The sequence below is a fragment of the Eptatretus burgeri genome, chromosome 2 (assembly GCF_056783735.1).
Source record: "Eptatretus burgeri isolate ZD-2024b chromosome 2, Ebu_testis_v1, whole genome shotgun sequence".
Lineage (NCBI taxonomy): Eukaryota > Metazoa > Chordata > Myxini > Myxiniformes > Myxinidae > Eptatretus > Eptatretus burgeri.
This window is the reverse complement of record NC_140962.1, coordinates 69,860,495-69,869,936: the sequence shown is the minus strand read 5'-3', so window position 1 is coordinate 69,869,936 and position 9,442 is coordinate 69,860,495. Positions and strand designations below refer to the sequence as shown.

Below are 9,442 nucleotides of genomic sequence, written 5' to 3'. Positions count from 1 at the left end.
GCCGTGGTGCACATGATGACAGGGAAGGCAATTGCACGGTCCTCCTTGTCGATGGTGTCCTCAATGCCATGATTGTGTCTGATGCACGTGATGTGGCTCTCCCTCAACAGTCTGGTGAGCCAGAAGATGCAGATTCACAGACATCATCAGATGAAGATACTCCAGCTAGAGATGGGACAGGAAACCCTGATCTGGATGAAGTTGTTGTCCTCTATGAACATTTGATGCAGGGATCAGTGCCTGCAGAGGAAGCTTGTCATGCTGATGTGGTGCTCAGAATAAAGAAACTGTTAAGAAACAAAACTGAATCCCTGAAATCCTCTAGTGGGACTGCTGCCCTCTGGTTGCAGTGCATGTATATTGTAGACGTACTTTGCAAGTTTCTGAGAGCAGAACGTACCAGAAACTGGCCACTGCACCTTGAGGAAATATCAGAAATGCTTCCTTTTATAGCAGCATCTGAGCACAATCTCCACACGAAATTGGCTCGGATCTATGTGCAGCAGATGTGCAAGCTCCAGGAGGAACATCCAGATGTCTACCAGAGAATTGAAGAGGGATTCCATGTGGTCAGAAGAAGTGATCGCCTATGGGCTGGCCTGTCCGTCGATCTCATCATTGAACAAGTGCTAATGAGAAGCATGAAGACCAGTGGTGGCCTCACAAAAGGGCGAGGGATGACAGAACAGTAGTGTGTAACATGGCTCCTCGCCATGCCAGTTTTCGCTGAAGTCAACAATGCCATGCAAGAGCTAACCGGAGTCAATTACAACACTGGTGAGCAAAACAATGACATGACAGATGCAAGGCAAGCACGTGACCTGAAGGACACACACGCAGTTTTGAACTATCTACATGAAAGAAACCCCTTCTGCCCTGATCCAAGCTTGTGCAGTGTCTCGACTTTGGTCCATGCACACACTACTGTGAATGTTGACAAGGTAAAGACCATCGAGAACACCATCTTGGCCAGCATGGATGGACACACCACTGCTGAGTACACATTCATGAAAAGGGATCAGGCAATCACCTTGAGCACGCAATCATCAGTGAAGACTGGTGGCGAAGCAGTGCAGGTGGATCCTCAACTACTTTTCCAGCGACTCACAGTTGCTGCAAAAGCATCACGAGATTTGGCGTCAGTATTCAAGTATGAGCTGTGCAGTCATCCACCAGCACTGTTTGACACCTCCCTAATGTGTCAACATCCACAGAAGCCAGTGCTAGCAGATGCCATCTGGGCCCTCCTCACACCTGACCTTCCAGGGATCACAGGCCAGGTTCAGTACGTGCTGGATGGTGGAGCACTTGTTCAGCGCATCCCATGGACACGTGGATCCACATACAATAACATCTGCAGGTTGTACACCGAGTATGTCACAATAAAGTATGGGGAGGCAATTGTCATTTTCAATGGTTATGAGGATACATCCACCAAGGACATGACACACCAGAGACGAGCAGGTAGGAGGACTGGAGCAACCATGACTTTTGATGAGGGCATGCCTGTTACAATGAAGAAAGATGAGTTCCTCGAAAACAACACAAACAAGCAACAGTTCATCCACATGCTCAGTGGCCAACTGCAGAAAAAGAACTGTCAGACCTATCATGCTTCAGGTGATGCTGATCTCCTCATAGTGCAGAAAGCAGTGGAGTCTTCAACCACAACAAACACTGTGCTCATCGGTGATGATACAGATCTGCTCATGCTCCTTATCTACCATACCAAGCTCGAGTCACATGACCTCTTCTTCCAACCTGAGCCAAAGAAGAGCACAAATAACCCACATGTCTGGAACATCAAGGCTCTCAAGCAGCAACTGGGTCCCAGTGTGTGCACTCACATTCTCTTCATCCACACGATCCTTGGGTGTGAAACTACATCCCGCCTGTATGGCATTGGTAAAGGAGCCGCCCTCAAGAATTTCACAACCAGTGATGACTTCCGTGAACAAGCTTCAGTGTTTGACACACCGTCAGCTTCCACAGCAGATGTTGTGACAGCAGGAGCGAATGCTTTGGTCTGCCTGTACAATGGTAAGCCTGGGGAGGGACTCAACTCATGATGACACAAGCACTTTTGTGAGAAGGTGGCTACTCGAACTTATGTACAGCCACAGAGCCTACCACCTACCTCTGCAACAGCAAAGTACCACAGTCTCCGCGTGTACTACCAGGTGCAGCAGTGGAAGGGAACCGTGGATGAACTCCTGCCACCAGACTGGGGATGGAAAGAAAGTGATGGGGGGTTCAACCCTGTCCAAACTGACTTACCACAAGCTCCCCAGGAACTCCTGCAGGTCATCAGATGCAGCTGCAAGACAGTTTGCAGCAGCCTAAGGTGCACATGCAAGAAGCACGACATTGAGTGCTCTGTTGCATGTAGCAACTGCAAAGGATCAGGGTGTGCAAATTCATTTCAGACTGAATGTGATGACGATGACGATGATGAAACCAGTGGTTGAGTAACCAGACAACTTAAAATATTATGTTGCCTTATATAGTATAATAGTGCTATTATTTTAAAATAATGTCTTCAGAAGCACATGACTTTTTATCATGACACATTATTAGTTGTGTTGAACATCAGTGCATGCACTATTAAAGTATATATGCCAGGCCATAATAAATGGATTTAAATCATTTCGAAGTCTTATCTGAGGCACGGGTCATCTCAATAATAAAACCAGACCATCTTCCGATGGAAATGTGTTTAGTATTACATATATAGTTAGAGCGTTGCTAAATATCGCATTATAAAGTCGCAAAAAGTGGTAGCAGAGTACGGTTAAGGAAAATTTTGGAAATTAAAAAAAAAAAAAATTAAAAATAATTTTAATAATTTTAATTTATAAAAAAAAGATATTTCCACCACTTGGATTCATTCGGACTTTTTATATGTTACAGAGGAGGACACATTTATGAGTAATGAACAGTCATCAGATTTTCTGTTGCAATTTGTGAGGTTCAGTCCTTATTTGTTATAAAATGCCTGGACTATATGTCTCCAACAATACAGGGATATTGATATCAAGGATGTCCTCTCTTTCGAACTATCCCCTGTCCCAACCTCCTTGTTTAATGAAAGTGGTGCGATGCGGACTCAGTCGAAAGCAATCCTGAAGATGAAACTCCAAGTTGAGCAATCAAGTCGAATCCAAGGTTTCTAGATGCTGTCATCATCGATGGATGCACCATGTTATGGACTGTACATTGGCCCACAAATGGGACAGTTGAGGATTATGTGATCAACTTCATGGGAACCATGAAATACCACCTGGAGGGTTGTGACGTATACCTGATTTTCGACAGGTACATCAAAATCGGCATGAAACAAATGACGAGATCCAGTCACGCAGGTCATGATTCAAGTCGAAAACATCAACTCAACTTATACACAACACTTCCAGCGCAAAAAGTGGTCCTAAATGTTGCCTACAACAAAGTACAACTGATATGTTTGATCTGTCAGTATCTGATGACCCACAATGTGGACAACCACACCAAACTGGTGATCACCAGAAAAGATCCCACACCAGTACAAGTATGGAACAATTCCACTCTGCAGAGACAGGATCTGAAAACACACCATGAAGAAGCAGATGTCATCATCATCCATGACTTAGTTAGAATTGTGTCAGGTGTCAGTGGTGACTCACACATCAAAGTGATCTGCGACGATACAGATGTCTTTGTCCTGTTGATTCATTTCTACCGAGGAAAAGATGACTGTGGATGTCAGCATGGAGAGTCCGTGTGCTGGGAGGGTGAACGTAGACATTCGACAAACAGCACTGAAACACAAAAGCATCGCCAAATATCTGCCTGCTGTACATGCTCTGACCGGATGCGATACTGTGTCGTATTTGTTTGCCATTGGAAAGGCCACAGCGCTGAAGGTACTAATGGGCAGACATCATCCCACCTTCCTTGGTCAGGTGGAAGCAGACAAGGAAAAGATGATATCTGAGGCAACTACCTTCATTGCTGCCTGTTATGGTTCCAAAGTCGAAGGTGATATGTCCACACACCGGTATCAGTTGTGGAAGTCTAAGATGGCCTCCATGTAACTTCTAACTAATATTAGACTTCCAGATGAAGTCGAACTCCATGATTACCTCTGCTCCGAAATTGAAGTCATTGCCCCCATCGCATGATGCCTTTGTTCAACATGTGCATCACGCTCATCATCAAGTCATTATATAGAAATCGGCCACTCAGTCAGACCCTCTGAACTTGGATCCCATCAAGTATGGATGGCAAGAAGGTGAGGACTGTGCGACGTTGTGTCCAACCACACTTCCACCTGATGTATCTGCTGCACCAGTCACCATTCTGCAGCTGATCAAGTGTGGATGCTCCACCAGCCAGCCATGTTCCACCGAGAGGTGTGGTTGTGTGGCAGCAGAGATGTCATGTTCGATGTTTTGCAGCTGATCAAGTGTGGATGCTCCACCAGCCGGCCATGTTCCACTGGGAGGTGTGGTTGTGTGGCAGCACAGATGTCATGTTCGATGTTTTGCAGTTGTAATGCTGGATCAGACTGTTGTTCCGAACAGACAAGGGCAGTAGCTGCTAATCACGATGACGATGACGAAGATTGAACATAATGAAGAACATTGCATCCTTAACAAAGTTAATATTTGTTTGCCTAAAAATAAAAGGTAATTTCAAAATCATATACATGTACATACTTACTTAAAGACATAACCCAAAGTCATCGTCCACTATCCACATGTATCCGGATATATTTGTGTAAAGATCGTATTCCAATATAATCATCAATTCATTGCTCATTGCAAGTAAGTTACTTCAGCTGTCATTGACTATTATTGTGCGTAGTATTAATATTTGAGGGTTCATCAAATTCAATTTCTTACTCGAAGTGATCAGTGGAACTGCAAAATAACCATTTTTCATATTAAAATGGTGGCAAACTTGAAAATATGAGACAGGTCTTATATATAAACCTTAAATTTTATCATTATCAGATTCCTTGACCATGAAAATATGGTAGTCGACACCAAGATTGTGTTTGTAAGTGCATTGGAAGAGAAAATACAGCCCAAAACAGAATTTATCGAAAGTCGGTGGCGGCCATTTTATTTTACCCCTCGAAAAAAAATTCCTCAAGGGTGCGAGTCTAGCACCCGGCTGATTCTGATTCAGGATAGCTCATAGATGATGAATCAACCAAAAAACTTCATAATGACACCAGAACATGCTTTTTCACATTTCCGCTGGACTATATTCACCATCACCGCCTTACCGCAGCACAAAGCACCATTTGCTGTGTTTTGTACATAACAGTGTTGAGGAATTATTGACCTTGTTGTGATCGTTGTAGAATTCAGTTTCTTGCTGTGATCGTTGTGGAATTCTTTTGCTGTTGTGGAATTTTTATTCTTAATGTTTTAGCTGACTCGAATGTAAATCCTGTTACTCAAATCAAAGTAAGACAGACACCGAGTAACTCACTGTCCACAACAAAATGTACTTTACTTCAGAGAAAAGTTTATTTAACTTGGTACCAAGGAGCTCAGAAACAAAAGACGAAAGCATCCACAGAATTATTTCTTCACTCCAGCAATGAATTTTTCACTGATACATATATATTGTTGCGGTTGTGGGAATTCGCAAACCACCATTCAGGTCCCATAGGTGAGATATCTCTGTAAGTACATGTGTAGTTAGCCCCAAACCCGTTGTTTAGAGGGAATAAATGTGATTCATTCGGGCTGCGACGCTTTGAGATAGCCGTTTTTCTGTTCTATCTTTATTTTGAACCAACCACGCTCCAACCATCACACAACAACAACAACGCCAACAGCCACGATCTTTACCTTCACAACTCGCTCCCGCAAACATTGCATCACCACCATTCCAAACGGCACCATGGCCATAAACCATCACCATAAACCCTCCACCACCTTCACCTCTCTCCTTCTGCGGCCATTCCCGCACCACCTGTAAGCACCGAGCGTCGGGCTGTCCTGGGCTCGTACAAGATACGCGCCGAGCCGCGAGTGCAAAATGCGGCCTTTCCGAGGAGAATTCGGATCAGGAATGCTACACGCCCACTTCTGATCCGTCCAATCAGCAAGCGCGGGGCGGTTTGGCCCCGCCTCCAGGCGCGTCTCTGTGGAATCGAGATATGCAAATTCTAGGATCAGGGGAGATTCATGCCCCTTTTTCTCCGTCCAATGGGCGAGCGTGGCTCCGCCCCCGAGCTCGTTCTGATCCGGAAATTTGCATATGGGTTCTCCTGCCGGCCTATAAAGCGCCGAGCGCAAGGCAAATCTGAGGTAGAGTCAGTTTTGGAAGAGTGGAGAGTGGCAGAAAGGTCGAGTCAGTTTTGGAAGAGCGGAGAGTGGCAGAAAAGTCGAGTCGGTTTTGGAAGAGCGGAGAGTGGCAGAAAAGCGGAGAGAGTTTTGGGCAGAGTCGGGTTGGAGCGCGGAGTGGAGTCGGGAGGCGAGGGCGTCCCGGTGGTTTTCGGCAGTCCGCTGAGGAGAATTGGGGGAAGAGTCCGAGGAGCTCGGGTCCGAGGAAAGGAAGACGGCGGTCGGCTACGAGGTCGCGGTGGAATCGCTCGTCACGGGACCCACGCAAGCCAGCTATACTCTTTCCCCAGAGCATCAACAAATTCCCCCCCCCTTTTTCCCCCGCACTGAGATAGTGCGAAAAGGGGGCCCCGTTCCCAACCCACTCCAAGCAGTGCCAACGAAACCCGCGAAGGAGCACGAAGTCGGGGCACCGCCACGCTGCCACATTTGCGGCGCATCACAAAGACACGGGTAGGATCCACCCGGTCTCGCGGACCTGACCGCTCTTTCAGGTCCCGCGCAAATATTGGCCCACAGGCCCCGTCTGCCCCCTTGTCTTTGAGGGTGGCCTTTTCTTTTGTTTCTGTGTAAACGTGTGTGTGTGTGGCGCCAGTCTGGTGAAGTAAAACTGTTAAGTGTTGCCGTGTGTCGCTCTTATTGGGAAGTATCTCTGCGTCATTGTTTCTTTTATTACATTTGCTTTTTGTGCATAATTGATTTTATTGTATATGTGTGCTCTCCGTGTGCCGTGGAATAAATGTGCATCATGTTGAACTGTTTTCCCCGTTTCGCTTCGTCTTTTCTTTAATTGAATCTCCATCTTGCTTCACGTAAAGGGTTGGGCGTGGGCTTAATATGCCCGATAATTAATCGGAACCGTCGAGGCCGACGATAACACCGCTTGGTTATCCCGATAGTACGGAACGGATCGCTTAAGCGGCCCGTGTCCGGAGTCGACCTGCGGCGAGGTGCGATCGCCCGGTCTACTCTCCGCGTGGGTACTTAGGTAGGTCGAGTTTGGCGAACAAACCTATCCCACGCGGGTGGCCGATTGGCACGATCGTGGTGAGGCCGAAAGGCCCACCCGTGACTAGCTCCCGGCGTTAGTCCGAGAGGGTCACGACAGAATTGTCCGTCCGGTGGGCGACGTGCCGCGATTCGAGATACGTGGCCATTCGCACGCCGGCAGGCGCGAATTCACAACACTGGTGTCAGAAGTGGGATGCAATCTCATCCCCCTCCTCGCAACACTGGTGTCAGGTCGTGGGACGAAAACCCATCCCCCTCCTCGCGACACTGGTGTAAGAGAGCGGGAAAACACTCTCCTGTCTCCAGCTAAATTCACGGGAATCGGTCCAGGGGTGAGAGGAGCGACCCCCGATTCCCTCCAAATTACAAGCGATTCAAATTAACCCGTTACGAGAAATAAGATGGCGTCTCAAGGCGAGCGGGAGCCGGGGGTATTAGAAATGGATTTAGAATGTGTAGAATCCATGGCCCAGGATGAAATCCCCGTGCAGGAAATGTTGGTTGTGCAGGAACACGAACTCTCCCAACTGAACCCAGAGCCCGAAAAAGGTGCGGCGGCCGCCGCGGTGTATGACACCTTCCCTCCCCCTCTCCGCCAAAACCCTCCAATCCTTGCCGAATTGGCTCAGCTGAGTGCGCCCGACATGGCCCAGCTATGCGCCATGCTGGCAGGAATCAGTGGGGACATGCACATAATGAAAACAAAGATGAATACGGATGCGCAACAAATGAATGCGAACATAAACAGCAAAATGAACGAAGTGAAAACGAAAATGGATACGAATACGCAACAAATGAAAAACGAAATGAAGGCGAATTTGAAGGAAGAAATGAAAGAACTGCGGAGTGAGACGCAGAACATGGGCCGAAGCCTGCAGGCGGGCATGAAGGCAATAACCGGGGAGCTCAAAATGGCGACGCCACGTGTGGGGATGAATGAGCTGGGAGGGAGTGCAACGGCTGTCAGGCCCGCGGTGGAAGCGGGTGAGGACAAAGTAATTCGGGAGACGTGTTGGGCGAGGGTCGTGACGGAAGAAGTGACGGTGACCGAGAGGGAAAAACTAAGTGGGGAGACCGAAACGTGTGAGACGAGACACGAGGTGATGACGGAAATGAAGAAAGAAATAATAGTTGAGACAAAGGAGATAACAAGGGAAGAGGTGACTGAGTTGGCAGAGCCATGGGAGATAGAGAGTGAATTGGACGGGGTGGAAGAAACTAAAGACGCACACACACACAGAGGTAGTGGAGGACAAGGGGGTGAGCTGGCGGACTGGGTAGAGACCCAGTGTTAGCAGTTGGATATCCTCCTCCAGGAACGGAGGGAGCCGCTATGCTCCCTTGAAGTGAGTCACAACCACGTGGGTTCGGTCGTGCTTTGCGAGGTTAAGGGGACGGGTGCTGTGGACAGGTGCATGGAAAGCTTGGGGGGTATAGAGGCCCCGGAGCCCCTTGTGGGGACACGAATCCCCAGTGTGGTTGTCCCGGTGTGTGTGGTGTTGAAGTGTGTGTCCACGAGTGTGGCGAAATGCGTGCTGCAACGCACGCATAGCGCGGGTGCAAGGGCGTGTGTGAGAGCGACCGAGTGGGTGACAAAGACCCCGTGTGTGGATGAGACCCCAGGGTGTGAGTGCGCCCCCGTGTGTGAGTGGTGTGTTTGCGAGTGTGCCGGAGTGCGTGCTTCCCAGCACGCCGTGTGTAAAAGGGGCATCGCAAGTGGAAGAGGCCGTGTGTGTGAGTGAAACGGCCAGTATGAATGGAGCACCACGTGTGAGTGGTATGGTTTGTGTGAGGGAAATGGCACGAGTGAGTGAGCAGCCAAGTGTGAGGGAGACAGCGTGTGCAAGGTCGCTGTGTGTGAGGGAGATGTCGATTGGCATGTGTGAGCATGCTGCCGCGTCTCCCGGTGTGAATGTAATGGAATGGTGTGTGAGCGTCGTAATACGCAGGTGTGCGTGGTTGGAATGGAGACGACAACGGCGACAGAGGGACAAAAGCCGAGTAGCGGCTGAAGCTATTGTGAGCACTGCGCCGGGTTTACACAGCAGTGAGCGCGAGGTCTGTGCTGTGCAACGCACGAGGCCGCC

General features: G+C 48.4%; 1 pseudogene; it reads left to right on the top strand.

The window, feature by feature from the left end:
- The first annotated feature begins 677 nt into the window (after window positions 1–677).
- On the top strand, window positions 678–2,586 carry LOC147032254 (uncharacterized; annotated as a pseudogene).
- The last annotated feature ends 6,856 nt before the right edge of the window (window positions 2,587–9,442 follow it).